At 38.5% G+C, this 12,983-nt stretch overlaps 1 protein-coding gene across 11 annotated transcripts in view; it reads right to left on the bottom strand.

Annotated features, from left to right (window-relative positions):
• Positions 1-12,983, bottom strand: part of LOC310881738 (uncharacterized protein) — a 796,919-nt gene that overhangs the window by 583,007 nt on the left and 200,929 nt on the right. The gene's annotated exons all lie outside the window — the stretch shown is intronic.

The following is a 12,983-nucleotide window of genomic DNA, read 5'->3' on the forward strand; positions in this document are numbered from 1 at the left end:
TTAATGAGGAAGCAAATCACAATTTTTCTCCCTGATGCACACGACAACACTCTATTGAACATCCAAGCTGAAACTCTACTGAGGTAGAAAATGGGGATACGAAGGAAGCCTTAAGATCACTCACATGGCAAGAGAGGTTTATTGAGATTTAGAGATAAATTGCTTGGATTCTCCTGAGGTATGCTGTTAAACCATACAAATGTCTAATTAGCATATTAAAAGTGGTTAATTTTGATTGATATTATTATTTGGGCCAGATGTAAAAATCTGGACAGATTTGCCAATCTTTCTGGGTTCTAAGTATGTGTTCAGTCCTTGTCAGACATTAACCTACTGATGCAAGATCATCTTTATCTGCCATGTTACAGCTTTGCTCCGAATTCCTCCCTCTATTTCAGTTTTGACATTTTTCTTCCGCTACCCAGCAGAATTGTTCCCAAGTGAACAGATCAGACTGTCACTACAAGGCCAAGTACCTTCCTGTCTGTGGCAATCTGACCGACCCGATCCCATACTCTTCAGCTCCATTTACCAACGGCAGCCTAAACCCAGAACAGCACAAAACACTGGACCACAAGTCATTCTTGATATTTCAGCATGCAAGGTAGGCAAAAAAACAGTGGAGCAGGTGGTTCATAGAGGACTGAAGAAACATACACAGGGACTCTTCTCATACACTGTTGATACACCTTGCTGAGATAGCAACAGTCATCACATGGATGTTCACCTGAACAAAGTCAGAGACGGGAATGACAGCAGGCTGCATATCTGTGGTTAACCCACTGCTGAGAGCAGGAACAGAAATATGGCGTTTGTACACTATCTTTCATCTGACATGAACTTACTGGGTGTATTTAGTTACAAACACAAATGAAATGTGGCTTAAGTGTTACACAACTATTTAAAATTGCAGAGCAATACAGCACAACAGTTTAGGAGGAGAAGTGATAATGAGTATTACGTTCAAATGAAACCTGAAGGATCTTTTAACATAAGAATAAAGTTACCCAACTGGAACTTGTCCAGAAGGTAGAAGATAACAAAAACCACCATGAGATGGTCAATGAGCACGACTTCGACTAACAAATGTTGCTTTTTCCTCAATATCTATTAGATGTAGACAATTAACACTTGAATTATGTCAACACGAACGATCTTCTGTAAAAATACATAGATATGTATATACATATTTGATGCATTACATTTTATACTTTAATCATGTTCATTTCTGTTTGACAGCATACCTTCTCTTCAGGTGTCAGAAATGCAGATATATACCTAATGCTTATCTTTTAAATGGATTATAACATGAAATAAGATTTTAAATGCAAACCATATCTCCATTTAACTTGGAGAAGTCAAAATATCTTCTCTAAACTTTCTCACTTCTCTTCTTGACATCAACTATTCTAGCTTATTTTTTTATTGAAGTTAGACACCTAATCCACTCTCAATAACTCCACAGGCATATAAGGCACATAGCAAGGAGGGAATACGCACAAGTTCCATCATTACAGATAGAGACAAATCTCAAAGATTTCCAAAGGGAAAAGAGGAAAAGGAGCAAGACCAGGATAGCAGCCATACATATATGCACCCAGTGAATGCACATACACAGAACAGACAGGCAGCTATTACCACCACGAAAACAACATGCCTAGCTCAATAAATAAATATATCGTTCTAAAAGAGGCAGATCTAGACAATACTTGGATTTTCAGGCTCATATCCATTGCAATTGTTCATGCCACATACTCAGAAAGGAAATTACCCCCTAGGAAAAACCTAGACAGGTGTGCAACTCACTGAAAACATAGAAAACTTGCTTCGTGAACTGTTTCAATTTTTTTGCACAGCTTACGAATAGCCTAAGTAAACCTGTGTTCCTGTAAAGTATGCATTTACAGTGACACAATCACCCACAGGGAGTGGCTTTCTGCTCATTACTGTTAGTAAACATTGGGAACTCAGATCCCACAGCTATATTCCAAACTCAGAGCCCTAATAGAGCCCTAATATACAAGGACAATGAAGGAACTGCAGAAATTTTACAGTTCAACTTCTGCTTATCCTTCTCAACCTCTCCTCTGGATTGCCAGGTGAGGGAATTCACGTTTATCACAGTCATGTACAATATAAGCTTGGCTTTGAGGGCAGCCATGCATTGCTGGGTGACTGCATTACTTCGCTTCTTTTATCGGACAGACCTGACACAAGTTCCCTCACCTTGAGGTGTAAGATCACTAAGTCTATGCTTAAGCAGCATGCCACTGGTTCTCAGTGCATTTGCTCTCCATACCTCACTGCCCAGAAAATCAACACCACTTGCACATGCCCCCCCCCTTTTTTTTTTAATGTGCTTTCTCAGGATCTCTAGGGCACTGCTACAGACAACTTCTGTGCAAGTAAAAGAAGTTTTCCACAGAAATGACAAGATTTCCTAAAATGATAGAGAGTGACATGTCATGTCATTCATGTCATTCCAAAAAACAAAGCCAGTTGAACTATAATTCCATCCATGTCATTCCAAAAAACAAAGCCAGTGTGCTCACGTCTAGATGCGACTTGCATGAAGACCATGAAGTCTGTGCGTACAACCAGCTACACACAGCTGCATTTCCTTGCGGATGCGGTATAATTTCATTATCTATTTCACAAATACAAAGCTAGTCTGTGTGTAAATATTCATAAGGTGCAAATTAGTGGTTTCACAGCTCTGTTCCTTTTCTTGTCCTCCTACAAGCTGTTACAATAAAACCTCACTTAACAGAATCTCAGTCAAGTTTAAGGAAGGTCTATCCCTTGATCTAAGCTTATGCATTTTACCTCTCCAGATTATTTAAAACAGCGATGTCTCTGAAGCATGACAAGCACATGTTGGTACTGATTTTCAGCTACAGAAAATAATTCAAAATCCCAGAATATCATAAAAGAAGTCTGAAAGATTAATTCAGTGGCTGGTTCAAAATGGACAGTTAGAGCTATCACACTCAGCAGGTCCCTCTTGACAAAAAAAAACATACATCAACAGCGTGAACTTCACACAACACCACCCTTATAGGGAATCATACTTGTTTTACACAAAGGGAAGTGCAGCTTGGAAATCTTTTGCATGCTGTGCGAGTATGAAAGGACATCATCTCCAGGAAATAAATCCCTCTCCAAAAACAATGTGCTTTGAAAGGAGAGCTCTACAATGCTAATATCAAAAATACAGGTCCATACCAGACTCCTGACTCCCATACGGCTTCTGTATTTGAAAACACTAAACCCTAGTCCCATGCATTTGCCTTCCGAAAAGGCATTTGACAAAAGACTTGGGCTCATTAACTCAATATTGACATCAGAACTCAACTTGCACAGAGCAGATGACACTGTAAAGAAATCCATCCTGATCTCAGGACTGTACAAACATGACCTTCAGCTACTCTGTTGATGAAACTGTTTGCATATACCTTTCTAAGTATGGACTCATACTAAGACCACATACACAACATCCTGATCACTAAGGCACTGCAGGTGCTTTCTGTAATTGCTGCTAAGCTCTAAAAACAAAATCACAACGTTTTTGAAATGTAAAAGAGGCTTTCAATCTCAGAAACCTAAATTAAAAATATTAATTTCTTCTATTTCATCTCAGCACCAAAAAAAGACCATCCCCATCATTTGCTTACATGCAGTACATGCATGATATCAGATCTTTATACAGCATTGTTTTTCCTACGATGATAAAAAGAATTGCTTGGAAAAAAGGTCTTGGCAGTTAAGCTTTCTCATGCTTACATGTGCTGCGGACCCTGTACTGCCATTACACAGCACCTGAGTATCAGAAATTCAGAGGGAATGGAGGACAGCACTATATAGAACTTGCCACTGTCTCTTCTGTGTCAGGCTCTGAAGCATTTTTGGGTGATACTTGATTTTTTTTGACATTCACTAGGAGAAAAGCAGCAAGCATGGAACATTTGCCTGTTTTTCTTTTTTCTCTTCCTCAACGCTCTTCTCGATCAGCTAATGTCATTACCAGAGATAACTATAGTTAAACACTTCTGCCAGCTCCAGGCAGACAGAAAGAATTCCTTTGACAATTCCCCTGAAAACTCCATCTGTCCAATTCACTTTTGATGAATCAGAAGATGGAAATATGTTTTCCTATGAAGATGATGCTACAGTTCCACATTCAAACTCTCTTCCTCCAATTAAAGACCAAATTCTTGCATAAACAAATTCAATTTGCTGTATGGTTTTATTCCACTAGCTTTATCAGTGAAGCTAAGTAGAAATGTCATCAATGTTTGAGTGATTGCTGGATAGTATTTATTTAATACAAAATGAGCACCAAATGAATTGGCAAATTAATCAGCAAATGATGTTATTACCTTGAAGAGATTTAAGCTGCTTCATGTGAAACTATAGCTTATTGTTATAGCACTTTGATCACTGGCTAAGTGTACAAAGCATCAGGAATGATCCTTATAAAAACAAGATTAGTGGATAATAGAAACAAGGTGGATGCTGGACATGTTGCTGACATTTCATATTGAAGCCAGAAATTGGTATGAAATTGAGCTGAAACATGCTATAACAGGGAGGAAAAGGTGCTCATCAATAAACTTAATTTGTTAGAGTACTCCGGTATTGAACTTTTGTAAGCTAAGAAATCATGAAAATGGTGCCTTTCACAAATTTGACTAGCAGTAGGATCATCTAATTGCATACCAAGAGAAGCCAACTAGCTGGAAGTGCACAGGCGAGTGAAGCATTTTCTCATCAAAGTTTAAAAGATCCTATCAAAATTCATTATTTTCTTCTCGAAGAGATTCAGAAGCACATGCTCCAATAACACATAAGAGGCCCATGTGTTACAACAATGCCTGAGAAGGGCACAAAAGGAAGACTGCCCTGAGCCATGCAAAGTTTTGGGACTGCAGCATCAGGAAGTCTTGGAAAGAAGCAATTGGTACCTGGTTCCCTTCGCTACTGTCATCTCTTCCAAATGCTCTGACTCTAGGAACACGCTACCATGGTTGATAACCAAAATCATCACTTTCTATAGCATACAAAGCAGAGCAATTCTTCTGTAGAAGATCTTAACTTCTCTACCTCTTAACTTCTCTACCATTTTATTGATTTCTAGACTCACGGACCTAAAGGACTGATGATCGCATTTTTGACCCACTAGCCAAAGCATTGGGAAAAAGTTCTTAATTGTTCATTTATTAAACATATTCTGTTTTTATTAGCATGTTGTCCGAAAATACCTTACTATCTACACAAAAGAATTCATTATTCAAATGGATTTTCTGAATAGCTTCCCAGCCTCTATAATTTCCTTATTTGTAGCATCCTGTATTTGAGACATTCCCAGTACCCAGATGTTGCATATCATCTTTCTTCATCAATTCCCCTTTGAACCATCATAACTCATAATAAGCAACTCTGAACAGCAGATTTCTGAGGCAAACACATGATTTATGATTTAGCTTCAGAAAAAAAGCACCCTTACGTTTAACATTTACAGTACCGACAAACATTCTTGTAAGTCAATACATTTTCTGTCTGAAGAACACAAGAGACAAGGTAAAATAAGGCAGATTTTTTTTTAAGACAAGTTTTAATCATTCCTTCAGAGTTTCTAGATATTTGTTGCAATTAAAGAGCTAAAAGTTTGTGTGAAGGCTTCAAGAGATTTGAAGGGTTCACCATACTTTGGGTGCACTTTCTTTATTTCTGGCAAAGCTGATGCTGTGGGTCAAACCAAAACGTCCTCTTCAGAATATATCCTTGCTCTTCAAGTGACAACATCGATCTGCTCAAGTGACTGAAGACGATTTGTATGGGTACATATCAAGTTTTACCTTAAAACGCCTGACAAGTGGGAGGATTATTCATCCAGTTATGAGGTACCTAGCTTGTGTCCACATGTCATCCCAATCACTGGCTACTTTACCTGCAGAAGACTCTACAAATATAGGTGTTTCATTTGAATCATGTGGTTGGTTCAGAAGGCCAAATTAAATCAATAATCTTGGAAGTAACATTTGACTAATAATATTTACAGCATCATTACATATTTTACCTTTGCATAAATAAGCTGATTTGAAACTGGATTTTTACCTCAGCACATCCCAGAAATAGAGGAATAAATGATGCATTGAATAGAATCATTTGGGTTGGAAGAGACCTTAATGATCACTTGGTTCCAATTTCCTGCCACCTCCCACCAGCCCAGGTTGCCCAAAGCCCCATCCGGTGGTGTCACCTGTTTCCATCCACAAACTTTTTTCTCTGGGGCTTTTTCTTTCCGCTTTTCACATGCTGAATAACATCATATATCAACTAAATTTGTCATTGTTCACGTATATAACACACATATCCATAAGCTTTACATTATTAATAAATGGATGTGTTACATATACTCACCGACACATACATTTAGGACAAAAGTATAAATTAGAATTTTTTCTTAGATCATACTGATGACATTCACTGGTAACGCAATGAACTGCAGTCCTAATTGTGGTCCAATTTAAATAACACTTTAAAGGAAAGGTTCACTTCAAAATCAATATTAGCCTAGAAAGGCTAATTCACAGTTATTGCATGTAAGGGAAATAACAACAGACACTTCAGCTTAATGTACATTAGCAAACCTTTTTTCTGTTTGAGAAACCATTTTTTTTCCAGACTAGACTTACTTTGTAATTTTGGATTCTACCATTTGATACAAGGCAACAAATGAACCACATACACAGAACTATACTTTACTGAGCTGCTCAACCATGCTACAGGGAGCTCAAACTCTCACCGGCTTCCAAACGGTTTTGCATCAGGACTATACTGTGCTTTGGTATATCTGATTTTTAACATGTTGTACGGATCTTCAGAAAGCTCCAGTCTATTTCTAGTGTTTTCCTGATATCAGTTGAACCTGACCCTTCTTTTAGGGCAAGCTCATCACAAAAAGATGTTTTCTCCTCTTAAGTATAAAGGAGTCTGCATAAAGTTAGCTGCAAAAGAGACGGGAGGCTTCTGTGGCAAAGCTGAACCTTATGAAAAATAAATTACAGAAGAAAGATTTTTAATAGACATGCCTAATGTTTTTCCTGGTGAGAATGCTGAAGCAGCTGCCAATTCAAGTTTGCATTCAAATTGTCAACCATAATTGCTTGTATATGTAACATAATAAAAATCTTTATTGTCTAAAGTCTTAAGAACACTAAGTAATATAACACTGGCTTTTACAACATTAAAAACAAATAATAGACTTGTGTCAAGTTATTGTATTTAGAGAAATGCAGAAAACCCATTAGATTTCATTAAAGACAGACAAATTGTTAAATGGTTTCTGCTGCTTTGATCTGCACAAAAGATACAAATCATTCCTTGGAAACATTTTCAATTCAAACTTGCCTCCTTAAAGTAAGCTTTTCAAACTGTGCATTAAAATAAAAGCTATATTCAAATGCAAACACTCAACTCATAATTTCTGCATGTTGATAATTGTATTAATCGGGTAGCAATCTGTGCATCTGTGATATTGTTGTGACCTCTTAAGCTGAAAGCAACTTCTAATAGGCACTTTGAAAATTCAAGAGTCATTGACATGAGTGCAAGAATGTTCTATTTACAAAGAAACGTGTTCAGCTGGTAAACAGGAAAAGAAGAATTCAAGATAATCTGAAAGACGAAGCAAACAAACTGGCACCAAATGAGGCATAATAAGCAAATGGAGTAGCAAAAACAATTTAAATGGCTCTCCTGCTGCCACAACCAGCCTAATGTGAAAGTTTAACTCCTCTCCTTAAGCAGAGTGTATTCTCTTCAAATGCTTTTATTCTAACCCTAGTGCATCTGGAAATCTAGCAAGGGCACATGCTATTTCCAAGGGAAAAATCAAACAGGCAAAAACAAAACTAAAAACCTCCCACAAGTATACTTGAAAAAAATAACTTGAAAGGCAATGTCAATATTTATGGAAAATAACCAAGTGAAAAGTAATTTAGAAGACAATAAGGTTACAATGAAGATACAAGCTTATTAAATATAGGCCTTAGCCAGACAAGAAGATCCCCTTTGATACCCTTAGGAAAAGGGAGCATGAGGAAACTTTTGTACCAAGAGACAGACGACTTCCTGACTCTTACTGAAAAACCAGAAAACTTGTGCATCAAAATACTTACTGAGAAACTAGAAAACACAGCAAGGAACAGCGGGTGAAACTAAATGAGGAATTGTTGTTGGTTTTGTTTGTTTGTTTTTTAACTGATGAGAAAAATGCTGCTGAAGCAGTCAGAACAAAAAGGACAGCCTCATACTCCTTCATGTGCTGAAAATACAACATTATTTAGGTATTTCATATATGCAGAATATAAAGTTCAATATTTGTTTGCTAAACAGTGAAAATGAATGCCAGCCTTTATGCTTTCAAAGTAGTAAACAGAAAAATCCATTCCTCATAAAAAACAAATAATGATGTGATAGATTGTGCGCTATGGAGACATTCTGAAAAGGAATATTTTATCTGAAAGTAAGACTGAGACAGTACCTCACGACACCCCAAGTGCTCTCAACAGTTAGTCTAAGAAGGGTAAGAGAAGGCAAGATTTGTGCCATTCGAAGTTTATCAATGTCACCTAGATTACTCTGGAAGCTGTTGCCCTTTGCTGCATGAACAGCAATCCAGGAGAGTTACCTCCAACTACCAGTATTAGTCCAAGAACTGGTTCACCTATACAACCCCCAATTTATTTTACTTTGTTATGATAAAGAAACTAGGGAAAAAAAGGTAAACAAATCAGTTCAAAAATTTTACACTCTTAAAGAGACGATAACCACTCCTTCTAATTATCCATTAGAAGAAATAGTGCTATTTATTCACTCAACGGTTCCCACCTTCATGAACTTGCTCTTAAATCCTGGTCTGGTGCCAACTTCCACATGGACCAGCAAATTTGGAGACCTAAGCTTTTGCAGAATTTAACAGATGTAAAGAGGAATATGAAGAAACAGCAGAGGAAACTGCAGTAACAGCATGTGCTAGACACAGACAAACTATAGGCATAGTTACATGTTCCAAGTTGGTTATTCTTTAATTATAAAAAGATATAAATAGAACATAAACGAGATGCACATGAGAAGTGCCTGCTGGACACTACTTAGCTATTATCTGGCAGCAATTTACTTCAGGCTCCACAGTAGTAAGTTTAAATGCATGAGTTGATGCTCTCAGAGTTTGAAGATCACCTCCAACTTGCAGCTGTTAATGCTCCCTTTAATTTTCTGTAATCAAATATTCAGTTATAAATTGTTGCTACTGCCATAAACTTACATTCTGAACAAACATGATACTACTGCTCCAGAGTCAAACCCACAAATAATGTAGGTAGGATGTGTTGACAGTGACTAAAATTAGAAACTCTAAGGATGATGAGCAGAGGCACCTCTGTGCCTCTTTCTCATTTAGGTTGTAGACTCCCTCCAAACCCTCCCTAGAGTGAAAGTGAATAGGAGCTGGTCCTTCACAGTATAAAGACAACCCCTACGAGAGCCTCTACCGTTATCAGTTTATGACTTGCTTATATGTATTACCATTATTCTTAGAAAGAGCTTATCTTCACTCCCCTCTGTGTCAGCTATTATCATCAAATTTTAACAGCTCAGCTGATGTCCTGTGCCTGAATTTGATTTCCTACTTCCTTGAACTGCTACTATCTTCCCTTTCAAAGGAGAAAGAAAAAAAAAAAATCAATATAAGATGCAAGTTTCAAGCAGGGTTTCCACAGCATCTTGGCAGTCAAATCAAAAAGGGAAGGGCATGCAGTTCAAAGATAGAGGCACTGCTGATAGCGTATCTCTATGAGCCTCTATCTCCGAATCTATAGCCAAGGTACTGCGCTACCTCTGTGGCTGGGCAGAAGGGCAGAATGGGAAGCTTCTGTGGCTGCTTTCATTTACAACTAAACATTATGAACTATAATCATAGTTTTTAGAAATAGCTATGACAAAAGCTGTAAGAAGCTACAATTGTTCCCTGACCCTGAATGCCTAAAAACAAATGGAAAAGCCTGGTCAGTCCCTGCTGCCTTACACCAAACGGCCCCTTCTCTACTGCTACACTTTGCCCATTGCTGTTAGTTTAAGATAGAGGACAAATATTCATTTCACTTTGCCAGTCTTACCCAGGCAGATCCCAAACACCTGAATTTATCCAAGCCTTAGTAACACCTTGGATGGTAGGTATCCTTTAAGCCCTATAGAGTAATCACTCTTCTTGTTTTTAAGTTTTACACTCTAAATACTTGCAGAAATAAATTGCATTCACTTTACATTAGCAGCTTCTATTTTCAACCTGTATTTATTACAGTCCCCTCATTAATCAGACCTGGAAACTTGCATGTCCTATTTTTGAATGTTACATAACTTTTATCAGGTAAAGAACTCTAAAGCTTTAAAGTATGTTTAAAACCACCAATAAGTATTTGCCAGGAATGGCAACTTCCTTAAACTGACCAGTGCAACAAACCTCATCTTTTCAAAATACTTCTTTGCCCAGTAACTGACTGAGCTCAGGAAGTTGAGTACAATATTCCAGGTCATTTCACCACAAAGCTACATAGGGGATGAGCAGGAAGACAAACCATTCCACCACATATTGGGATATGGGTTGAGAGTGATAGAAAGCTTCAAACATTCTGCTGTTTGTCAGAACTCAGCTAAACAAGGGAACAAGCAATCGCTTCATGGGGCAGGATGATCAGCTGCTCAGCTAACGGCACGATTACGCCTTGGCTCAGGCACCTAACTCCACAGGTTTTTCACAGAAACTCTTTTTGTGTGAAGTCTTTTTGATTTCAAGACTATACAAATTTCTTCAAGGCTGTCTTTCCCTTGCTCAGCACATAACAGAGCCTTCTGACTAAAATATGAAATAGTACTCAACGTCTACCTATACATGATACAGTGCATATTTATTCTAATCAATCTGTACTTCCACTATGCTCCAAATAAACAGAGGAGTACTATAACCAGAGAAGGATATTCCCAGTCTTTTATCAGGAAAAAGAGTGTTATAAATCTCAAATTCTGTATAAGGAGAACATGGCATCACTACCACCAGTTAAACGCATAGCTAATGCGTTTTAAATGAGATAAATACTTGAAAAAATAAAAGAAAACGAATGGAATTTATTCAAATTGAAACCCACAAAGTACACAAGGAAATGGGATGCACGCAAAGAACAGCTGGTGCATATCCTGCTAAAAGGTTTCGGTCATTAAGAGAAAGCAGAGCAACACCAGTTTATTCTCCAACGGCCAGCTGCAGACCTAGCAAGTCCCCTCTTCTTTTTGTTGTTAAATAATGCGCTTCTGTCTGTGGACAGAAGACATACAGCAAACCAAGATTTTAACTGCAACAGACAAAGAAATAATGAAAATATCTCAGTTAGAAAGCAAAATTGAAGAGACAGGGAATTGAAACAGAAAAAGGACATTTAAAACTATCATGCAGCGCACCTTTGGATAACTAAGCATTTAAGTGCTATCCTGATAAGAAACTTAATTAATCTTTTCTGACAAGTTACTTGTGAGAAAGGAAATTGTGACAATATTCCTGTTACTAAAGGAAACTTCTGTAAACAGAATGGCTGCAAACGAACAAAGATGGCAAAACCTAGCGATCATAAATATTTCTCCAGCTACATTATTTTCTCCCCCACTATTAAGCTTTATGGAGCATATCATCAAATGGAGCATTGCTGCCATGGCATTGACCCTAGCACTCTGTGAAACTGCACAGTGTCTGGCCCTCAATTTTGTTTCTGTTCTTCTCTTAAAATATATTCTTATTCCCCATAATTCAGGTGCTGGTCCTGAATTAGAAAGGCGAAGAGTTCTCACTTCTTCCCAAACAGAAAATAAGTCCACTTGTATCCTGGAATGATTTTCTGCCTTTCCCACTCAAGTCTTCCCTCAGGTAGCATCTGAGGACAGGGCCACGATAGCGGCAGGGGAGGGCAGGAGGAAACCCTGTCACGTGGAAGTTTACGCGAGGAAAATGGTGCCAGTCAATCTTGCTCCTTCTCCAGAAGCAGACCAGATGGTTCTGAAGCAAAATGTTCAGATAGCTCTGAAGACCTGGCCTTCTCCTTCAGCTAGCCACCACTGGGACAAGAGGAATGGATGGCAAGGGGACAAAGAGAACACAGCCCAGAAAACAAGGCCGAAGAGTTTCATATCCTCTTTGCCTATGCCCAGGAAAACAACTGAAAGTAAAATACTGAAAGGATAAGGTTGGCTCTACAGCTCTGTGATTAAAAGGGGTCTCATGTTTAATTCTACATCAGAGGTGAATTTCCTCAAGACAAACCACTCGGTTTCTTTGCTCATGCCACACATGGAAATAGGAGTTGGCCTCTCCCTTCCTTACACAGCAAAGGGACAAAAAAAAGTCATTTATCTGTGGGCATGCAGACAATATTTTGTCATGGTGACAGTCATTTAGGTAAAAGCTCATCAGCTTTCTTTCTTCTCCTTCCCTGCCGGCCAGGTCAGCTTTCCCACCCTGGAGCTGACACCCCCCACCCCAGCCACACTGCGGCACCCGACACCAGAGGCACCCTCGCCAGAGGAAGGCGAGCTGAAGCTGAAGGGAAAGACAGAGTCCTGCACTGAGGTGCAAGGAGACGAGATGCTGTTAGGCCCTTTTTTTCAGGTTTCTGAAGCGTTCATAACCACAGAGGTGATTTCTTATTTTTACTGTTGCAATGAGAATATTCTTCCCTTCTGAGAAGCCCTCTGAGCTTCAAGCCACCTCACGGTTTTATTAAACATCCTTCCCTCTGCATTCTCCACTCTTAACAGTGTTCCCAAATTTATTATCCATAGCCCACAACAAGGTTATAGGATTTTCTATTCTGGAAAGGAGACACTATATGAACGCCCTGTTTCCAGTCCATCATCTGGTAACTATCACACAGGGA

Source organism: Anser anser, assembly GCF_964211835.1.
Source record: "Anser anser genome assembly, chromosome: 14".
In the NCBI taxonomy this organism is placed as follows: domain Eukaryota; kingdom Metazoa; phylum Chordata; class Aves; order Anseriformes; family Anatidae; genus Anser; species Anser anser.